The sequence below is a fragment of the Ranitomeya imitator genome, chromosome 6 (genome assembly GCF_032444005.1).
Source record: "Ranitomeya imitator isolate aRanImi1 chromosome 6, aRanImi1.pri, whole genome shotgun sequence".
Taxonomy (NCBI): Eukaryota; Metazoa; Chordata; class Amphibia; order Anura; family Dendrobatidae; genus Ranitomeya; species Ranitomeya imitator.
The window spans coordinates 125,676,270-125,699,911 of record NC_091287.1 but is presented as its reverse complement, the minus strand read 5'-3'; the positions used below and the strand labels follow the sequence as shown (position 1 = coordinate 125,699,911).

Here is a 23,642-nt window from a genome sequence, read left to right as displayed (position 1 = left end):
TAACCATTTTAAGGATTTTTTTGGGGGACTTGTGCTGTTCCTCGATTTATGCTTCTGGGTTAAACGTTCTATAGTCATATTAAATGTGTTATTTAACATCTGCCATTTCACATTTTATTAGCATGAAGTCAGACTAGATTCTGAAATAGAGATTCATAAAGTTGACTTTTCAAAACTTTAAACCATTACAGATGTATTTAAATATTGCCAATGTTAAACTGGTACCAATTATGCTAACTTACATTTATAGAATTTGACATTAGATTTTTTTTTTTCCTTAATCTATTTTATTTTCCCACAATAGGACATTTAATTCAAAATTCTGTCACAATAGTCTGACATGCTGCCCTTATTCTACTCCAAAAAATAATTCTATTGACCTACAATGGCTTCAGTTGGATTGTTTTTAGATCAATCAATGGTCTGTAAAGTCCCTAAACTACATTAAAGACCAAAAGCCCAAAATGGCAGAAATGAAAATAAATGTTGTTTTTTGGAGTAATAAAACCTTTGTAATGTTGGAAATATGTGCATGAGCTATCTGGAATTCTTTGGTCTAGTAACTCATATATATCCATACTGCATAATCTATGAACGTCTTGTAAATATACTATGGGGACATTGTGGAATTACAATAACAAAGTGGGTAGGGCTTTTCAAAAAGATGAGATATGCCACAAGTTTCACAGTAGTGTTAATATAATTGACCCAACAAACTGACTTAAATAATAGATAAAATCTATGCCACGTTATAGCAGATGAAGATTTTGGCTTTTAGTGCATGAGATGCCAAAGTGACAGTGCCTTTCAAAATTATTCATATCCCGTGAACTATTCCACATTTTTTAACTTTAGACCCACAAACTTAAATGTTTTTTATTGTGGTTTTATGAGGTATTCCAACACTAAGTAGCATTGCAAATATTTGCAAAGTGTAAAGAAAATAATCATGCCTTTATAATTGTTTTAAAATTATAACTCTGAAAATTGTGACATGCATTTGTATTCAGCCCCCCGAGTCAATACTTTGTAGTATCAACTATTGCTGCAATTACTGCTGCAAGTCTTTGGGGTATGTCTCAATCAGCTTTGCACATCTAGGAGGCTAAAATTGTTTCTCCTTTACAAACTAGCTCTAGCTCAGTGAGATTGGATGGAGAGCGTCTATGAACAGCAATTTTCAAGTCTTGACATAGATTTTCCATAGGATTTCATACCATTGTAGCTCTGGCAGTATGTTTAGGGTTGTTGTCCTGCTGGAAGGTGAACCTATGTCTCACTCTCAAGTCTTTTGCAGTTTCTAACAGGTTTTCCTGCTAGGATTGACCTGTATTTAGCTCCATCCATTAGAGATGAGGGAATTTGTTCGGAAAACATTCGTCAATCTCAAATTTGGCACGAATGTAGCACATTCAGATTCATGTTCGCTTTCACGAACATTTTTACTCAAATTCGGCAAAATTCAGTCACAGTTGGATAAATCATCGCTTTTCAAACACTTATGCTTTTGTTATTACTTTGGCTAGCATAGTGGTGCTGTATGATGAGCGGGTGGTACGGGGGTATTTTTGATAAGGGGAGGGGGTATGGAGAGGCTAGAGGAGCGTGTAGAGGTTAGAGGACCAGCTGAAGTCACATGTCCCTGGTCATATAAAAAGAGGACATTTTGTTTTGATGGCGCCATTGCAGAGAGCTTCTGCTAGTGCTGCTGCTGAAAGTGAACTTGTTAGCTTACTAGATAAGAACCTGGCCTGTGTGAAATTGATCTTCCAACATTGAAGTAGATTGTGCAAAAACTGTGTAGCAGCCTCTGGAAGCACCCTTTGTTACTCCAAATAGTTAGTTTGTGATAAAACTGTGTTTCACTGGCATATCAGAAGGCCAGATTTCCACTTAAAAATCGTTAGGCCTATTATTGAGGTGCAGCCTGGCAGGCCAATTAGCTATTCAAAATTGCTTGCGATAAAACTGTGTTTCAGTGGCAAATCAGAAAGACAGATTTCCACTTAAAATTGTTAGGCCTTATATTGGGGTGCAGCCAGGAGGTAAAACTACCTATTCCAAATCGTTTGTGATAAAACTGTCTTTCATTGACAAATCAGAAGGCCAGATTTCCACTTTAACCCCTTAACAATCAGGGGAATTTTTGGTTTTACATTTTCATTTTATGGTCCCCTTTTTGCCAGAGCCATAATTTTTTTTATTTTTTGGTCAAAATGGTGATGTAAGGGCTTGTTGTTTGCAGGATGAGTTGTACTTTTGAATAACACCATTGTTTTTACCATGTCATGTAATAGAAAACAGGAAAAAAATTCCAAATGAGATGAAATTGCAAAACATGTGCAATCCCACACTTGTTTTTTATTTGGCTTTTTTATTAGATTCACCAAATGCTAAAACTAACCTTGCATAATGATTTTCCAGGTCATTACGAGTTCATAGACCCCAAACATGTCTAGGTTGTTTTTTTATTTAAGTGGTGAAAAAAAATTCAAAGTTTGTAAAAAAAAAAAAAAAAGGTTCCCATTAACGAGAACCGTAGCGTCTCCAATTTTCAGGATCTGGGGCTGGGTGAGGGCTTATTTTTTGCGCAGCAATCTGAAGTTTTTATTGATACCATTTTGGTGCAGATATGTTCTCTTGATCACCCTTTATAGCATTTTATTGTAATGTTGTTGCAGCAACCAAAAAAAGGTAATTCTGGCATTTCGATTTTTTTCCTCGCTATGTCGTTTACTGATTGGATTAATTCTTTTTTATATATTGATAGATCAGGCGATTCTTAACACGGCAATACCAAATATGTGTATATATTTTTTTTCTATTCCTTTATTTTGAATGGGGTGAAAGGGGGGGGGTGATTTGAACTTTTATATATTTTTTTTATTTTTAAAAACTTTTTTTTTACTTTTTACTTGCTTCAATAGTCTCCATGGGAGACTAGAAGCTGCACTTGTCCAATCACCTCTGCTACATAGAGTAAGGTTGCAGTCCTGCTCTATGTAGCAGAAATGCTCACTTGCTATGAGCATCGACCACAAGGCGGCACTCATAGTGATCCAGCAGTCACAACCACAGGGGTCACCTACTGACTCCGGGTTGTCATGCCAAACCATCGGCAACCCATGGTCATGTAATATAGATGCTGATGAGAGGAGGTAAAGACGCGCTTCATGCGCGTCCATGTTAAATGTCCCTGTCAGAGTTTGACAGCGGCATTTAATATGTTTAAATGTTTAATATGTTTAATATGTTTAATCGCGATTCCACCCACAGTTTTTCTGGGCACATGTCAGCTGATCAGATCAGCTGTCATGTGCTGGATTAGGTACGGGCTCATTGCCAGAGCCAGCACCAAACAGGGGGAGGTGTCCAATGATGGACTGTGTCCATCATTGGGCGTTAAGGGGTTAAAATCATTAGGCCTAATATTGGTGTTCAGTCATGGGGCCCAACTAGCTAATCCAAATAGTTTATAATAAAACTGTGTTTCAGTGGCAAATTAGAAGGCCAGATTTCCACTTAAAAATCATTATGCCTAATATTGGGATGCAGCCTGGAGAGCCAATTAGCTAATCCAAATCAGAAGGTCAGATTTCCACTTACACCATTTCGTCCTCTCTAAAGACCACTGACAACATCTGCTACTGAATGGTCTACTTGACTCCCTTTCTTTGGCAGTCGCACAGTGGTACGCCTTGTAGATGAGGCTCAGAATGTGCATGTGCTCCAGTGGATGGATCAAGTGGCCTCTCCTGCATCCTAACATCACACACAGTACAATCCTAGGAGGTGGCACCCCAATCTCCCCTGTTTCCCCCCTCATCAAAAATTTCCAAATGCCTAACTGACTGTGGGGAACCACAAATGGGCCATTCTGCAGAACTGTTCACACATTCTATTCGATGGGCATCAGAGGTCTGCTCCGAAGAATCACAGAACCCAGAGGAGGAAAGCATCTGCACTGATGCCCAAACACATCTTTCTCAATCTACCATAACATCTCTGCCTACACCTCACTCACAGTCCAGCAGTTGGTCCTGTTCTCCATACTCCACCCTCCCTCAGCATAGCAGCCAGCCCACGGTCCTGGAGTTGTGGTCATGTAAAAGAATGTTTCTTCCTACACATGCCAACTCTAAGAGCTTGAACTCCACCATCTCCAATCTGTTGGCCACAGAAATGCTGCCATTCTGCCTTGTGAATACAGACGGTTTCAGAAAGTTGATGGCCGTCACAGTCCTCCGGTACCAGTTGCTCAGTCACCATTACTTCTCTGAAGAAAGCTGTGCCTTCGCTACACCAGCATGTCGCCGACAACATCACCTATTACTTAAAAATCTGCTGCATTGACCATCGCTGAACCATGGATATGTTTGGATAAAGCCAGGATTGGGACCCGCCAGTTGCCTGGCTCCATTGAGATGTTTGGAGAAGCCAGGTTGTGACCCTCTGTTCAACTGGCCTTGTACCTCCATGGACTGTCATTTTGATAAACTTGTCATTACCTCCTCTCTGTATGTATGCCACAGGTGGGGTAGTCAACCCTGGAAGATGAAGTCAGGTTGTGACCCTCCTGTCAACTGGCCTTGTACCTGAATGGACTGTCATCTTCCTATGCTTGTCATTACCTCCTCTCTGTGTCAATGCCACAGGTGGGGTAGTCGACCCTGGGAGCTCTGAAATAATAGCTGCCATTATCCCAGTGAGTTAGCGGAAGGGTGAGACTCTGTAATGTGCATCATCTTGGAATATTTTGCTTGGACTGTTCTACGTGTTATCTGCTAGTTTTACGGTTCAATAAAGTATTGCCACACCGTTTTATCATCACCCTGTGTTGTCTGAGTAGTGTTTTGCACATGATAAAGGGAGAGTGGGTGTTCGGAGGGACGATCCCTGCTCCATGCGGTTCCAGCTAGCGGACTGGGACACCTGCCGACCCCCCCCCCCCAGTGTCTCTACAAACAGTGTTCACATTAATATGCCTTGGAGATCGCAGTCACACAGCTTAAGAGTTGTGGACATCTATCCAGACTGAGTTAGAGCAATGGCTGTCCCAACTGACCCTGGAGCCAGGGAAGGCTGTGTGTGATAATGGTGCAAACCTGGTGGAGGCCCTATGCCGAGGCAACCTCACACACGTGCCTTGCGTAGCTCACTTCCTCAACCTGGTGGTACAGCGATTTCTCTGCCACTATCCCAGCCTGGATGCGATGCTGCAGAATGCATGGTCGCTGTGTGCTCACTGCTTCACTTCACACCCCGCAGATCATCGACTTGTATTACCACAAAAGTCTTTCAGCATAGTGGTTAACTGTTTGATTTGCGATATTTCGACATGGTGGAGTTACACTCTGTACATGTTGCAGCGACTGTGGCAGCAGTGATGAGCCCTTGTGCAGTATGTCCTTTTAAATAACCTGGTGCCAACGCAGTATGGATGTGTTGCAAATAATGCTTGCAGAATGGGCACAGATGAAGGACATCTACACCCTTCTGCACAGTTTCAAAATGGCTGCTAAAATGGCTATCAGCATCACTATTCTGGTCATCTACATGCTGGAGCACACTTTCAATAGACTGCCTGAGGAGGTGGTCCCAGATTAAGAGGTGGACACAGAGGAATATGCAGAAGGGATAATATTATCTCAAATTTCTGGACTGTTGTCGCACAGGTGGATGTCATGGGTGCTTACAGCGATAGAGGGGGGCTCATGGTACCAGACAAAGTGTTAGTGAATGTGCAGGAGCCGAGGAACAAATAGAGGAGGACAAGATGATGGACGTGCAACAGTCAGGAAATGAAGATGATAATTATCCTCTCTTCTGTCCATGGTTGATGAGAGAGATCTGTAATTGACATCATAGGTGGACCACAACTATGAGAGTCAAAATGAGAAAACAAATCCAGAAAATCCCCTTGTCTGAATTGGAAAGATCTATTTTGCAAATTATGGTGACGATATATATCAGGATGGAGGGGGCAAGTAATTTTTTAAGCATGTTGTGACGCCCGAGAGACCGGGGTACCCAGCACCGGACCAATGGGGTCTGTCTCTTGAGGGGGATGTCACGGGTGGCTTGACCCGGTGCTGTGGCCTCAGGCAATGCACAGTGTATAGGGTATCGTGAGGGAACAGGCACTTACTTGATCAGCAGCAGGTTCTCCCAGCGGTGATGATCCCAATCCTGGATAGATGGCTATTGTCCAAATTAAAGACTGAGGCACTGAAACGTTTAACCAGTTTACTTTAACAAAAAAGGATTTACAACCAGTCCTGTCACCGGAGTCTGTATGGGAACTCTGAGTTACTTTGACCCTGCCGGGGTCTTCGCCTCTTATTGTACGCAATATCTGTGTGGCCCTGCTGCTGTATGTGAACTGGCTGCCGGCTCAATCTGTCCCCTCCGGGTCCTGGTTCGACGGGCAACCCGAGTCCTTTTATCGGCTTACCCCCTCCGGGAGTACCGCTGAACTCTGTGTCTGTTGCTGCGTCCGACCCTAGTGAAGCTGATATCACCTCACGTTTTTCCGGTTGCTGTATTATATGTAATGAATACAGCCACGGATCCGGTATCCGTCTTTGCGCCTGTTCTGGGTAGTGATTAATGCTACCCGGTTCTCACAATGTCCTTTTTCTCTATCCCTCTTCTCCTCAGGCCGGTGATTTGGGCCTGGAAACCGTCATAGGGCTGTTAGAAATTCAGCTGTATGACCTCTCACTTTCAGCTCCTTAGCCCAACTGCCAGTTCTTCTCTCAGACCAGAATGGATCAAGGGGAGTCTCTGGAGCTCCCCCTTCTGGCCGGAGGAGGTAGTGCAGTCTTGCTATTTTAGTATTTGTATTCAGTGTCAGTAACTATATTTGTGGCAAATACCTCTAGGGGTGCCACATTCCCCCTTAGTTAAGAACAGTACTCCAGGACTGTGGGACGATAACATTTTGAAATAACAATTAATATGTACAGAGTCTTAAAAATAAAAAGTTACAAAAACCACTCAAGGAAACAAAAATAGAGTTCTGTAAAAAGTCACTTCAAATAGCGTCCATTAATACAGTTCTATCCTTGAAGGTACTAGGAAAGGCACTGCACTTTGTGTCCAAGAATTTAGTTCCATTTTTCCAACGGAGTTATCAATATAACGTCTAAAGAAAGTTCAAAAAGAGCAAAAAGCAAAGTTCAAAAAGCATTCTTTCCGGAGCTTTGATTTAGTGCCTCCGGGCTGATAAAAAGTTCAAGAATATGCAAGAAGTTCATACAGACAAGTCTCTGTAGGTACTGGGCTTAAACGTTGCAGAATGATAACAATGACTATAGTTTTATAGTTGGTAATCTGCATACCTGGCCGGTAATTGACCCTGGGTACTACGCTGTGATCTACGTAACAGCGGTATCTCTCCATGTGGTGTACTACTGTCTACTGCGGATGTAGTATCTGCCCGCTCTGCTAAAGATAATTCCACGACTATGGAGTTGGCAAGTCCACCGTGAATGGGATTACTCTGACCAGGAATCTGTTCTTCCTGGCCTGGAACCTCCTGTAGTACGGGGTCAGCCTCTTCCTGTCTTGGGACTTCTGGTATTGGGTTCGGTGTTGGGTAAAAGGCCACCATGGGAACCACTACTGCACCATGGTATGTTAGTAGGGTTTTGGGAAAGTCTCCTATACAGGTGTGATACATTTTCTCTTCTTTTTCCTTTACTGGTTGGACCTGCATGGGTTGAATAACTTCTGGTTCTGGCTGGACAACTTCTGTCTCTTTCAATGCTTCCAGACATAATTTAAGATTGTCTCTTGACACTAGTACAGATGATAAGCCCCCGTTTTTGCTAATGAGACACATTTTAGGATTATCCATTCTTGTTGGTAAAACTGTGTAGGGTACGGCTTCCCACTGATTGTCTAGTTTATTGGTTCGACGATTTCTCTTGAGCACTTGGTCACCCGGTCTTAATGGGGTCGCTAGAGCATTCTGGTTGAAAGTTCGCTCTTGTCTTTCTCTAGTTTGCTGAAGGCTTCTTTCCACACTCTCTTGCACTTGGCGATACTGCTTTTGCCGTATGATATCCCAATTGGAGTCTTGGACTTCTGCGTCTGGTTTCAGAATTCCCATTTCTAGATCGATTGGTAATTGCCCGGGTCTTGCACGCATAAAGTAAGCTGGGGTGCAATTGGTGGAACTCACCGGGACATGATTATACAGATCCACCAAGTCAGGCAATTTCTCTGGCCATTGATTCCTTTCTGCCTCAGGTAAAGTCTTTAGTAGTTCTATTACAATATGGTTCATCTTCTCGCATAAGCCGTTTGTTTGTGGATGATAGGCCGCCGTCCGGATCTTTTTGCAACCATACATATTACAGAATTCTCTGAAGATCTCTGATTCAAAGGCTGTACCTTGGTCGGTGAGAACCTGTTCCGGATATCCATGGGGTCTGCAAAAGTACGTTTGGAACGCTTTGGCTGCTGTTTTTGCTGTCAGATCTTTTACGGGTACTACTACCAAGAAGCGTGAATAATGGTCCACGATGGTCAAGGCATAGACATAGCCGGACCGGCTTGGTGTCAACTTCACGTGGTCCATGGCTACAAGTTCAAGTGGTTGTTTGGTGATTATGGGCTGCAGTGATGCTCTTTGGTTCTTTTGATCGTTTCTTCTGAGGTTGCACGGGCCACAATTTCTGCACCACTGTTCGATTGATTTTCTCATCCCGACCCAATAAAATCTTTCTCTTAGAAGTACTTCTAACTTTTTCCAACCGAAGTGACCAGCACCATTATGGTAAGCTTCGAGGACCATCTTGACATCTTGTTTAGGCACGATAATCTGCCAAACCAATTCATGTGTTTTCGGATTGGTGTACCTTCTACAGAGCTTCCCTTGATACAGGAACATTTTGCCTCCCTCTTTCCAGAGTTGATGCGTCTCTTCTGGGGCATCCTCATCGGGATATGCACTTTGCTCAGTTAACAGTTCCTTCACCAACTTCACAGCCGGATTGCTGTCTTGGGTGTCAGCCCATCTATGGTGTGCTAACGGATTAAAATTCACCTCTTGTTGTTTCTGATAGGTACTTGACTGATGATGTTTTGCCTTGGGATGATGGAAGGCTGGTAGTTCAATTTCTTCAAGCTCCCCCGTTTCTTCTTCTACATCTCTCAAGTGTGGCATCCGGGATAGGGCATCGGCATTTCCATTCTTGCGACCTGCTCGATACTTGATCTTGACCGGGCTATCCATCGCTGTTCTAACGCACCTAATTTGGCTGTGTCCAGGTGGGTCAACGGATTGTTGTCAGTATAGACAATAAATTCTGCAGCAGCCAGATAGTGTTTGAAACGTTCAGTCACAGCCCAAACTAAGGCCAGTAGTTCCAATTTGAAGGAGCTATAATTTTCTGGATTTCTTTCAGTAGGCCGGAGCTTTCTACTTGCAAAGGCGATGACTTTCTCCCGACCTTCTTGCTTTTGTGACAGCACCGCTCCTAGTCCCACATTACTGGCATCGGTGTAGAGGATGAAAGGTTGATGGTAATCTGGGTATGCCAGAACCTCTTCTCCGGTTAGTGCCTTCTTTAGTTGTTCAAAGGAGTCTTCCCTTTCATCGTTCCACTGAAAAGGAGGGTTTCGGTTTGAAGGTTTCTTCGTCTGCCCTACCAAGGCGTCTTGCAAGGGTGCTGCCAATTTGGTAAATCCTTTTATAAATCTGCGATAGTAACCCACCAATCCCAGGAATTGCCTCACTTCTTTTGCGTTGGTAGGTCTTGGCCAATCCATTATGGCGCTTATTTTCTCGGGATCCGGTGCTACTCCCTCCGAACTCACGATGTGTCCCAGGTACTGTACCTTTGGCTTGAGAAGGTGACATTTGGATGGCTTGATTTTCATGCCATACCTGGATAAGGCTTCGAACACTTCTGCCAGGTCTATTAAGTGTTGTTCGTAAGTCTTTGAGTAGACGATCACATCATCTAGGTACAGGAGGACGGTCTCGAAGTTCTTGTGTCCGAGGCAGCATTCCATCAGCCGCTGGAAGGTACCGGATGCGTTGCAGAGTCCGAATGGCATGCGATTAAATTCACATAGACCCATTGGTGTGGTGAATGCCGTCTTTTCCTTATCTCTCTCAGCCACAGGGACTTGCCAATACCCGCTTGTTAAGTCTAAGGTGGAAAAATAATTAGCAGATTTCAAAGCAGTCAAGGACTCTTCTATCCTAGGCAAGGGGTAGGCGTCTTTATGGGTGATGTTATTAATCCGCCGGTAGTCTACACACATTCTCATGGTTCCGTCCTTTTTTTTGACAAGCACTAGAGGGGCCGCCCAGGGGCTACAGCTGTCTCTTATTACCCCGGCCTGTTTCATCTCCCTCAGCATATCTTTTGCACATTGATAGTGAGCGGGCGGTATGGGTCTATATCTTTCTTTTATTGGGGGATGGTCACCGGTGGGGATTGTGTGTTCTACCCCTTCTATCCGTCCGAAGTCCAGTGGGTGTTTACTGAAGACTTGTTCATATTCCGTCACTAGCCTATACACCCCTTGTTTTTGATGGGTAGGTGTTGAATTTATGCCCACGTGTAGCTGTTGACACCAATCCTCCAATTCTCCGTCTGAGCCGTTGCCTTCCACCTGACAGGTTGGTTCTAAGGGCTGAATGGTTGTGATGGCATTGTTGTCAACAGTATATAGCTTTGCCACTGTAGCATACCTTGGCAAAGTGACCTCTTCCTCTCAACAGTTCAAAAGTCGTACCGGCACTCGTCCCCGGTGTACCTCGACTACCCCTCGTGCTGTGAGTATAGTGGGCCTGCTGTCGGTGTACACTGGTTCTATTAAGGCTTGATAATCTCGTCCCTTAGTACCAATGGCTGCTCTACACCATACCAGCATTTCTGTTTTTGGTGGGATTACAATAGATGTTGGATCACTTACCCTCACACTGCCGATTTCTCCACCTGCAACTTCTACCTGTTGCCTTAACATCAATACTTTTATTTCCCTTTGGAGAACTCTCTGCTGGCAGGATTGGGCAGTTTCAGCAATTTGCTGTAAGACAGAAATAACTTCGGAAAAGCAGTTCTCTAACACATTCATTCCTATCAATACAGTTGGTTCACAGTTCCGCCGGTCAACATCAACAACAATTATACCCTGTTTCTTCAATTCTACTTTACCAATCTTTATGGTCATCTCCCTGAATCCTAGTTTCGGTACCAACTTACCATTACTGGCCCATATATCTAGTTCAACATCAGAGGGCCCTTTATCAATATCTGCATCAGCCCAGTACCTCTTATAAAGGATATACGGTATAGATGAAATCTGGGAACCTGTGTCCAGCAAAGCGTTGAGGGGAATTCCGTCCAGCACGATAGGGATAATGGGTCGTCCTCCGATGTTCCTGTCGTGCCAGGGTGTTGGGCCTTGAAAGTTCATTCCTGCGAAGCGGCCCACATTCCTAGGGGATTCCCGTTTAAATCACAATCTCGTGCAAAGTGGCCTGGCTGCTGGCAACGGCAGCAAATGGGCTGTCCATCCAGTTGGTAGCAGTCGCGGGGTCGTCCTCTCCATGTCGGGTATCTCCGGGGTCTCATCCATGGAACATCCTCTCTACGGTTTGCGAACTCTATCTTGGGTCCTCTCATCTCCTGCATGGTTTTAGCCATTGAAGCAAAAACATCAGTTAAAGAGTCAAGCTTTTGTTGAAGAGCCTCATTAGTATTGGGCCCCAGGGGCTTAGCAATGGCCCCGGACATAGCTGATGTCACTGGCACTCCCTGTTGTTGAGGTGCCTCTGCCATAGGTTGCGCAGGATCCTGATCCCGAGGTGCCTCTGCCAGCTGGAGACGTATAGCGCTCTCCTTTAATTGAGCAAATGTCAATTCAGGGTTCTTAAAAACAAGCATGCTCACATGCCCCCGGTGAGAAGGAGTGTAGAGTCCCTCCATAAATTGATCTCTTAGCAGTTTATCCGCTCCGGTGTTAAAAATGGGTTCAGCCAGTGTAAGTGATTTAAGGGCTTCCTGCAGGTTTAAGGCAAAGTCTCTCACGCCCTCATTAACTTTTTGTTTGCAATTAAAGAATCGTATTTTAGCTTTGCTGCTGGCAGTGGTTTCAAATGTAGCTTTTAATCCAGCAAATATGTGTTCAACAGTGCCTTTTAGATCAGCTGCCCATGCTGTGACTTCTCGCTTAGCATGGCCACTTAACTGCATCATCAGGAGACTAACACGCTGAACTTCACCCACGGGGAACATGTTAAAATGGGCCAGCATCTTTTCTCTGAAATCGTCAAGGGTATTAGGCTCACCTTCATACATTGGAAGCCACGGGCCACCTGGGGTATATGGCATCAGCACCGGCATGATGGGCGCCACTCCTTGCACCGCTGCGCTACCAGATGCTCTATCGACACTCTGTCTTTCAGCTGCATTAGCGCCGCCGGGTGCTGCGGCGTCTCCGTGCTGCGACATACTGTGCCCCCTTAGTTAATCCGGACCCTTCCGGTCCTCCGCTTCCGTCAGGATAGTGTAGATTCGTTCTGCTGTGCAGCAGGATTGGTTTTCCCCTTGCTCTGACGTCAGAGCGCTCAGCTTGGTGCCGCCCACAATGACGCCCCCTGCTGCTCCCGCCTGCCGCGCGCTCTGTAATGGCGGATTCTGAAGTTTTTCAGTTAGACTGGGGCTCAGGTAATGGCGTAGCTCAATTAACAGTCTCCCGCCTAACGGTTATGAGGTGATTACCTCAGGGGATGGCGGCCATCTTTACTCCATTATAACCAATGGGGAAAAGTCACTTTCAATAGTTTTTAATGGGAAATGGAATTTTCTTTAATAAAGTCAATTTTCACGATTTTTCATCCAAGTTTTCAAAGTTTTGGGCTCCAATCACGGCACACAATACCCGGTATATGGGCTGGCTCTATCCTGTTCGTGACGCCAATTGTGACGCCCGAGAGACCGGGGTACCCAGCACCGGACCAATAGGGGCTGTCTCTTGAGGGGGATGTCACGGGTGGCTTGACCCGCTGCTGTGGCCTCAGGCAATGCACAGTGTAAATGGTATCGTGAGGGAACAGGCACTTACTTGATCAGCAGCAGGTTCTCCCAGCGGTGATGATCCCAATCCTGGATAGATGGCTATTGTCCAAATGAAAGACTGAGGCACTGAAACGTTTAACCAGTTTACTTTAACAAAAAAGGATTTACAACCAGTCCTGTCACCGGAGTCTGTATGGGAACTCTGAGTTACTTTGACCCTGCCGGGGTCTTCGCCTCTTATTGTACGCAATATCTGTGTGGCCCTGCTGCTGTATGTGAACTGGCTGCCGACCCAATCTGTCCCCTCCGGGTCCTGGTTCGACGGGCAACCCGAGTCCTTTTATCGGCTTACCCCCTCCGGGAGTACCGCTGAACTCTGTGTCTGTTGCTGCGTCCGACCCTAGTGAAGCTGATTTCACCTCACGTTTTTCCGGTTGCTGTATTATATGTAATGAATACAGCCACGGATCCGGTATCCGTCTTTGCGCCTGTTCTGGGTAGTGATTAATGCTACCCGGTTCTCACAATGTCCTTTTTCTCTATCCCTCTTCTCCTCAGGCCGGTGATTTGGGCCTGGAAACCGTCATAGGGCTGTTAGAAATTCAGCTGTATGACCTCTCACTTTCAGCTCCTTAGCCCAACTGCCAGTTCTTCTCTCAGACCAGAATGGATCAAGGGGAGTCTCTGGAGCTCCCCCTTCTGGCCGGAGGAGGTAGTGCAGTCTTGCTATTTTAGTATTTGTATTCAGTGTCAGTAACTATATTTGTGGCAAATACCTCTAGGGGTGCCACAATGTCATATCATAAGCCTAATGAAAACAGAAGAATTAGCTGGAAAGAAGGGTAAAATGTGCAATTGTACGTACACGGTGCCAAATAATATGATGATTGCAATACATTAAAGGGCATCTCAGCAGCTTTCTGAAAAGCAAAAAATGTGCAAAAGCACTAAAAGGCACATTAGTTAATGGGGTGGGACTTCCGACATCATTCTGATTAACAGCCAGATTCACACTGTTTAACTGTCGCAAACCGTTAACAGAGTGAAGCGGAAAAGAATCCACTGCTTTATGAATGAGACGTCAACAGAGGCATCTGAATCCCCGGCAGGAGCGGTCTGTGACTGCTTTATGCTGGGGAAGAACGGCACCGTGCACAACAGGCAGGTAAGTAGCTTGTTAGTGCTTAGGCACATTTTTTGTTCTTCAAAAAGTCTTAGATAAACCTCTTAGGACACGTTAAGAATTTGGTCAGTATTTTACCTCAGTATTTTCAAGCCAAAACCATGAGTGGAACAATCAGAGAAAAAGTATAATAGAAATACATGCACCACTTTTACATTTTCCAATGGCTCCTGGTTTTGGCTTTCAAATATTAATGTAAAATACTGAACCTGTGAACATGGCCTTAAGAGGAGAAAATTTTGATGAGAGTGCTTCATTAAAAACAATCATATGTATCCCTTTAACTATAATGTTTTTTTTTAGTTTCCATTGGGGCGTCTGCCAAACGTTGGACACTGGCCAAATGCTGGAAACCAAGCAACCCTCATTATAGTTTAGTTATATTAGTGTCCATGAGGTCCTATGGTCTGACATTTAAAATATAGTTGATTCATCAAATGTATGCCCATGAAAATAATACCCAGTACTTCAAACAGAATATACACAGAATTCGGACTTATGTATGAATAGCCAAAGAAGTAAGCAAGGCTAAAATATAAAATCAAATTTTATTAATCATAATTAAAAAAAAGATATGAATAAAGACCAGAGTGCCCAGCAGGGAAAAAAAGACACCATCAAAAATGGATGTATTAATTATATATAAAATAACTCCTAGCTGTAACAGTTGATATATGGGCTGGATAACACCTTTCAGGGTATCTAAAGAAAATAGAAAAAAACAAAAGCCAGCTCACCAGGCAGCCTCAGCAGGTGCACGGAACCTCCACGTCGATCCACGTAGTGTTGAATAGAGGAAGGGAAAAAAAACTTTGTTCCAGCTCCAAAATTTAAAATATCGATCCTTTATTAATCCATGATAAAAACATAGGCTGAGTAACTCTCCATAGCACAACAGGAAATGAGCAACGCATTTCGATCTTTACAGATCTTTGTCAGAGCTGGAACAAAGTTTTTTTTTTTTTTTCCTTCCTCTATCTAAAGAAAATACAAATATGCAGTAAAATGGCTAGTAAACGAATAAATGTTTAAATACGTAACAACAAGCCTAATAGATCCACAAAAAAGGGGGAATAAAAAAATTCAAATCCCAAATAGCTAGAGCCTAAAAGTATGTATCAAATAGAAAAGTGCAAGTGCAAATCACATAACATTTTAGGATACACTAAGGTTGCAAAAATGTCAATAATTGTCTAATAGAAATAATACTATACTGGTTACCTATATACATAATTGTCTAAGGGGTACTTCCGTCTGTCTGTCTGTCCTTCTGTCACGGTTATTCGTTCGCTGATTGGTCTCGGCAGCTGCCTGTCATGGCTGCCGCGACCAATCAGCGACGGCCACAGTCCGATTAGTCCCTCCCCTACTCCCCTGCACTCACTGCCCGGCGCCCGCTCCATAATCCCCTCCACTCACCGCTCACACAGGGTTTATGGCAGCGGTAACGGCCCGTGGTGTAACGCACTCCGTTACCGCTGCTATTAACCCTGTGTGTCCCCAACTATTTACTATTGATGCTGCCAATGCAGCATCAATAGTAAAAATATGTCATGTTAAAAATAATAAAAAAAACAAAAAACCTGCTATACTCACCCTCCGCCGCCATTCTCGCTCCTCTCCACGCTCCCGGGACCGCTCCATTGCAAGCGGCAGCTTCTGCTCCCGTCCCAGGGCTGGTGTGCGACAAGGACCTGCCGTGACGTCACGGTCGGTCAAGTGACCGTGATGTCATCATAGGTCCTGCTCACACCAGCCCTGGGACGGGACCGCAAGCTGCCGCTTGCAATGGAGCGGTCCCGGGAGCGTGGAGAGGAGCGAGAAAGGCGGCAGAGGGTAAGTATAGCAGGACTTCAACGGGCTATAGGTGAGTATATGTTTATTTTTTTTTTTTAAGTCTCTATACTACGTGGCTCTGTGCTGGGCAATATACTACGTGACTGGCAATATACTTCGTGGCTCTGCTATATACTACGTGACTGGGCAATATACTGTACTACGTGGGCTGTGCTATATACTATGTGGCTGGGCAATACGTGGCTGGGCAATATACTACGTGGCTGGGCAATATACTATGTGGCTGGGCAATATACTACGTGGCTGGGCAATATACTACGTGGCTGGGCACTATATACTACGTGGCTGAGCAATATACTACGTGGCTGGGCAATATACTACGTGGATGGGCAATATACTGCGTGGCTGGGCAATATACTATGTGGCTGGGCACTACATACTACGTGGCTGGGCAATAAACTACGTGGACACGGATATTCTAGAACACCCGATGCGTTAGATTCAGGCCACCATCTAGTATAGTCTATAAATAAATAAGGAATAATATCCCATTTATCAGAATATAAATGCATGTATATCAAATGCACATCAAGTTGTCAGATACGATAGCTAAGGTTAGAGCTGGAACGCTAGCAGTGAAACAAGATGGTGCTTCTCCCTCACCCCAACGCACGCTTCGCTGTCGCTTCTTCTGACAAGTCCACAATTTTCTTCCTGATATCTTGGCTGATTTCTTTACTTTCCCATGATACTACACAAAGAAGCAGTGTGATTCAGGTGTGCATTGAAATACATCCACAGGTGTGTCTCTAATTAACTCAGATGTTGCCTGAAAAACCAGAAGCTTGCAAGCACATGACATCATCATATGGGCAGTCCAGAATTGTTTAAAGGCATAGTAATCTTAGTGTATGTGATCTTTTGACTCGTCAGTAAGTAATAAAAATGCCTTAAAACATTCTCTATCTTTCATTATTCTGGCATTTGGCAAATTAATAATTAATAATTATGGTAATCCCAGTTCGTGTAAAACAGGAAAGGTTTATTGTGATTTCCTGTCAGATATTGAGAAAAACATGCACATGTGTCTAGTTACAGTATATAGTGTAGGTAAATTTCTAGTTGCAACTGTATATTGGGTATGAGTCCCATGTTATTTTAGTGTTGGTACGCCATGTACTGATGTTCATACTGTATATCTCATATATACAGTATATATGTCTCATACTGTCCTAGTTATTTCATGTGGAAAATACATAAGGACTGAACAATAGAAAATGACTATTTCTTTAATTTAGATTGTCAATTTACTGGTCAATATCTAGACTGGGCAACTTGGAAGACCACCTGGGTAAAGGGGAAATTATGGCTCCCTATTTTTAGGTGATGTAAATCACTATTCTAGAGGGTGAGTAGTTGTTGTGATACTTTGTGCATACTGAATATACTGGAACCAGGAAACAGGAACAGGAACACATGGGCTACTTGCACAGTGAACAAGTCTGTAAGAACATGTTCACACACCACCAAGAAACCTGAAGACACAAAAGAGAATGGTAAAACCAAAAACACTCAGTTTGAAAAAATGTTTGCAGTAATCCGCAAGTGCTAGTAAAAGATGTAAATAACAGGGTATTTGGTTGATACGTTTTTTGCAAAAAATGTATACTAAGCTGCTCTACCAATCTTCACGGTATACCCATATCAGAGCAGTCCTAACTAATGTATGCAATCCCTATCTGATGTATTTAAAAACCTGATCATCTGTATATTACCTGTGTGAACAGGGTTCAGAGAGGAAAAATCCATGTGTGCATACAGGGCAGAACAGCTATTGTGCAGCTAGCCCAAGAGGAGTGGTGGAACTCCCCAGTCTTGTACACATGGATTTTTCCTCTCTGAACCCTGTTCACACAGGTAATATACAGATGATCAGGTTTTTAAATACATCAGATAGGGATTGCATACATTAGTTAGGACTGCTCTGATATGGGTATACCGTGAAGATTGGTAGAGCAGCTTAGTATACATTTTTTGCAAAAAACGTATCAACCAAATACCCTGTTATTTACATCTTTTACTAGCACTTGCGGATTACTGCAAACATTTTTTCAAACTGAGTGTTTTTGGTTTTACCATTCTCTTTTGTGTATACTGAATATACTGTCCAGCCATTCCAGTAATCCTCTGATTTCTATAAACCTATCGTATCCCTTTTCCACTATCTATTGGGGTTTCTAATAGGTTTTTGCTGTACATGAGTAACCATCTACTTTGCTGTTGCCTCCATTTTTTATAGCACATTGTACTTTGTTGGCACTTGGTCACTATTTTCTCTTTTACTATACTAACAAAACGTACATTTTAAAACCTGATGTTTGCTGTTTCATATTCTGATACATATTGGGTCTTATAGTCATTATATAACCAAGCTTTTTTCTCCCACCTGAGTTGTAGATCTCTGCAGCCTCTCCAGGGTGACCATGGGTCTCTTGGCTGCTTCTCTAATTAATGGTCTCCTTGCTTGGGATGTCAGTATGGGAGGACAACATGTCTTGGTAGGTTTGCACTTGTTCCATACTCCTTCCATTTATTCATGATGGATTGGGCTACTGTTTTATAACCTAACTATGCTTTACTCTTCTCCACAACCTTATCCCTGACCTGTCTGGTGTGATCCTTGGTTTTCATGATGGTGTTTGATCCCTAATGTTCTCAAACAAACCTCTGAGACTTTCACAGAACAACTATAATTTTTTTATGCTAATTTTCAGCTACTTTTTACAGTACCAGCAAAACCTATGATATTTCAGAAATCTCATACACACACATTGTTTTTTTTGTCTTCAGGATTTTATGCTTTGCTGTGTTTTTTGGACATAGAGCATGTCACTTCTTTCAGCGTTTTTTCAGCAGTTTTTAAAAAAACGCTGCAAAAACACAGGTATCATTATTTGCTGCATTTTTGCTGCTGAAAAGTCAAGAACATTAGCATGGACAAAGAGAAACAAAAACAAACACACCAAAAAAACACACACCAAAAACGCACCAAAAAACGCACCAAAAACACAACTAAACCTGTGTTTTTTCCGCAGCATCTTTCCTGCCAAGAAGATCAGGTTTTACTGCAGAAAACAAAAGCAGCAAAAACGTCCTGTGTGAACTTACCCTAATACATCCAAAATCTTGAAATCACACCTAACTTACATTATTTGGATTAGATCATATTAGATTAATTGGCACCACAATGAATCCAGTTTGTACAATATGTCTATAGAGACAAGTATTAGCTGTTTCAAGAAAATTTAAGTGCCTCTCTTTTTGGTAATGATGGTTTGAGAGCTCTGCAGGAAAGAAAGTATGGTTCCCATTCCAGCAGAAGGTAAAATTGATTTAATTGTAGTTTAGTTTATAACATTAATTAAATTACCAGTGATCTAAAAGGAATATGTCACTTAGAGCATGATTGACAGGATTATACTGTCCTTCTGCTGATTGACCTCTAGTGGCTGTGGTTTTACATTTTGAAAAATTGTGCTGCATTTTCTTTCCTTACATTTGAGGCTGCTACTTTGTACTCCAACTTGCCTTGGGAGATATTGTTGATGTGGAAGCCATAGGGAGGCCATCTTGTTTCCTGTTTGGGCCTACATCAGAACACATGGACTCTAAGCATTGCTTGAGTATTGTGTCTAGCTTTCTGACTAGGAACAGACCTCCAGTTCCTCTCATTTGTCTTTTCCTGAATGTACCCTCTCCTGAAAGGATTTATGCCTATAATTTCAAGCTACTACTCCCAAGGCCACTGTCTCCCACCTTGCAGTATCCCACTTCTGGACATGTGATTTCAACAGTGATTCACCAGTATTGTAACAATGGTGTCTGATCTGCAGGTGCTGAGCAGATTTGGATATCGTGATATCTGTGGGACCATATGAGAATTCCAAGTACATCCCTCAGTTATTTCTGGCTGTCCAATAGACATTGAATAGAGCAGAGGTTGCGCATGTACACCTCCACTCCATTCAAGATAAGGGTCCACAGGAGATAATTTTAAATTCTTTGAAAATTTGTCTAATGCATCAGCAAAGCTTCATGTATCAACTGCCTGAATGAACTGCTCAATGTAATACGCAATTTTTCCTCTTTGATCTGCCATGTACAACAACCTCTTACCCCTTACTATCTTTAACACTGAGAGAAGGGAAGGATATAGCAGAAATACACCTCAAAGCCTGTTCTCATTTGGATGTATGACATATTTTGCAAACTAGCAGCAAGATAATAAATGTTTTATTGAAGATTTTGTAGAAAGTAGTTGCTTAATGTGGATGTTAGAAAGCAAAAATGTACATTATTTTACTAAGGAGTTAGGCTGGTTTCACATTTGCGTTTTTTGCCGCTGCGTTTTAGCGCAAAAAAAGCATGCGTTTTTTTCTATACTTAACATTAAAAATGCATGCGTTTTTTGCATGCGTTTTGCCGCATTTTGACAACGCATGTGTTGTTTCTATGCTTGCGTTTTGTTGCGGAAATGCTACCTGTAGTAATTTCTAGCGGCATTTTTTTGCGGCAAAAAACGCATTGCTGTCTATGTAAACGCATGCGTTTTTAAGCACATGCGTTTGCATGCATTTTTAAACGCATGCGTTTCAATAGAAAAACACCAGAATACACACTTATAAGCCACCCCCAAACCCTAACCCTAACCCTAGGGATCCTAACCCTAACCCTAGGGATCCTAACCCTAACCCTAACCCCAGGGATCCTAACCCTAACCCTAACCCTAGGGTTAGGATCCCTAGTAACCCTAGGGATCCTAACCCTAACCCTAGGGATAGGGTTAGGATCCCTAGTAACCCTAGGGATCCTAACCCTAGGGATCCTAACCCTAACTCTAGGGTTAGGGTTAGGATCCCTAGTAACCCTAAAGATCCTAACCCTAACCCTAGGGGTTAGGATCCCTAGGGTTAGGGTTAGGGTTAGGATCCCTAGGGTTAGGGTTAGGATCCCTAGGGTTAGGGTTAGGGTTAGGATCCCTAGGGTTAGGGTTAGGGTTAGGATACCTAGGGTTAGGGTTAGGGTTAGGATCCCTAGGGTTAGGGTTAGGATCCCTAGGGTTAGGGTTAGGGTTAGGATCCCTAGGGTTAGGGTTAGGGTTAGCATCCCTAGGGTTAGGGTTAGGATCCCTAGGGTTATTAGGGATCCTAACCCTAACCCTAACCCTAACCCTATCCCTAGGGATCCTAACCCTAACCTTAACCCTAACCCTAACCCTAGCTATTTCTGTTTATAGTGGGTTTTCTAGTTGTTTTTGATGATTGGCATCTGTCACACACTTCTCATCATGCGTTTCAAAAACGCAAACGCGGTAAAAAACGCATGTAAACTCATCAAAATGCCGCAATTTTTTTAACACATGCAAAAACGCATGCGTCTAAAAAACGCAGCATTTTAACTCGTTTACATGCGTTTTTTGCACCACATGCGTTTGCGTTAAAAACGCTGCGTTTTTTAAAACAAATGTGAAACTAGCCTTAAGTGGGCAGTTCTACTTTATGGTTGACAACAACTCCTGCATGCACATACAAAAAGCACTATTAATTGATAATTAGGAACATCCATGGGATTCCTAAGACCAAAACAAGCAATTATTAAAATTGTATTTTACAATTTTTTTTCCTACAAACTGCTCTTTTCATCCTGTTTTGTAACATGCTGCATGCAAATAGGACTGCATGTACAATATGACAATTAATATACATGAAAATGGCAGAAAGTTGGCAGGAAGAAGGAAATGCAACCCTTAAAAAACTAGTCTGGCCATCAGGCCTGGATTCACACTGCAACTTTTTGTAAAACTACTAACTTAATTTAACTATTTAGCTACTGCTCCAGTCTAAAGCAGTACGCTAAGTTGTATGTACACTAATTGAGTGGACTGCAGATGCCACTTAATAGTTAAAATCAGCGGAGCTTAGCAGACAGATCTGAAAGATACAGGACTAATGATTTTTAACTGTCTATTCTGAAGGTGAGAGGGTGAGTTAGGGAGTGGGAGTGAGGTGAGCAGCTAATTTCTGTGTAAAAATCAATGTGCTGGAGAGAGCTGATTGGTAGTTAACTCCTTTCCTGGAATTTTACTACTGTGCATTTTTGGCCAGGCTATGGAGGCCAAGCTTCATGGAAATGAACGGTACCCTATAAAAAAAACAAAAGCTGTCATCACAGGAGAATGACAGCAGACTGAAAAATCAAGTCATTTCCAAACGTACTTCTTTTTATTCTGATTAAGTAAAGCAATTTAGAAACTTGAAAACATCCCTTTAAGTAATGAAAATCAACAACTTATTTTTAATTGCTTTCATTACCGCAATGAATCTAAAAACCTCTTACAGATGGCAATGTGGTTACACGAGGCTTTCATAAATTGAAAAAAAAAAGAGATGCTATTGCCAGATAATGAGCTAAGCAAAGACACAAAAGACAATGTTGTTAAACTACAAACACATTACAACCCTACTTGTAATATATTTATTTTTGACTTTGCATCAGAAGAAAATGTTCCTGGGAAAGGAAGCATTTAAATTTAGAGTCAATTTACAGTGAGGAATTTTTTTTTTAATGCAGTCTCAAACTTGATAAATTAAGGTGAACTTTATTTAGTACCTCTGAGACTAAAAAAGGCCATACATCAAAAGCTGTTGGACGGATGAAATTGCTATTCCTCCTGACTTGGGTTGAGCAAAACGGATCAGACAAACTCAAAAATCGCTGACTTTCGGCAAAGTCTGATTTCATGAAACCCTACCCGATCTTAGTGTGGGATCGGCCATGAGGTCGGCGATCTTTGCGCCAAAGTCGCGTTTTGTATGACGCTTTCAGCGCCATTTTTCAGCCAATGAAGGAGGACGCAGAGTGTGGGCAATGTGATGACATAGGTCTCGATCCCCACCATCTTAGAGAAGGGCATGACAGTGATTGGCTTGCTTTCTGCGACATCACAGGGGCTATAAAGGGGCATGCACGCCGACCGCCATCTTACTTCTGCCGTTCTTAGCATAGGGAGAGGTTGCTGCAGCTTCATCAGAAGAAGGGATATAGTTAGGGAGGGAAGATAAAGCCCCGAAACTGCTTGTGCTGTAGCGATTTCCACTGTCCGACACCACCATTTGTTTGCAGGGACAGTGGAGGCTATTTTTTTGTACATCAGCTCTGTAGCTTATTGGGCTGCCTTATAAGGCTCCCTGATAGCTGCATTGCTGTTTGCACGCCGCTGTGCAAACCAACTGCTTCTTTAAAAGCAAAAATCCTGTTGCTCCTTTCTGCACAGTTATCTTGTTTATTTGTCCACACTTTTGTGTGCAGCCGTCCTTTTTATTGCTGCCATACTTTTTCTGAGATCATTGTAGGGAGATTGAAATTGTACTACAGTCCTTGTATTTTTTCATATATCTTCCAGCCACTTTCTGCCACTGCATCGATTCAAAGTGACAGGAGACAGCATTTGTCCAGTATGGTTCCAAACTACTTTTCCTCCTTTATCGATGTTCTCCCTCACAGGTCATACTGACCGAAAAAAGGACACATCTGGCTACCCAGAATGTTGATGATCT

The 23,642-nt window shown here is 42.9% G+C and overlaps 1 protein-coding gene across 2 annotated transcripts in view; it reads right to left on the bottom strand.

Moving 5' to 3' along the window:
* Positions 1-23,642, bottom strand: part of LOC138642127 (collagen alpha-6(VI) chain-like) — a 175,589-nt gene that overhangs the window by 141,905 nt on the left and 10,042 nt on the right. The gene's annotated exons all lie outside the window — the stretch shown is intronic.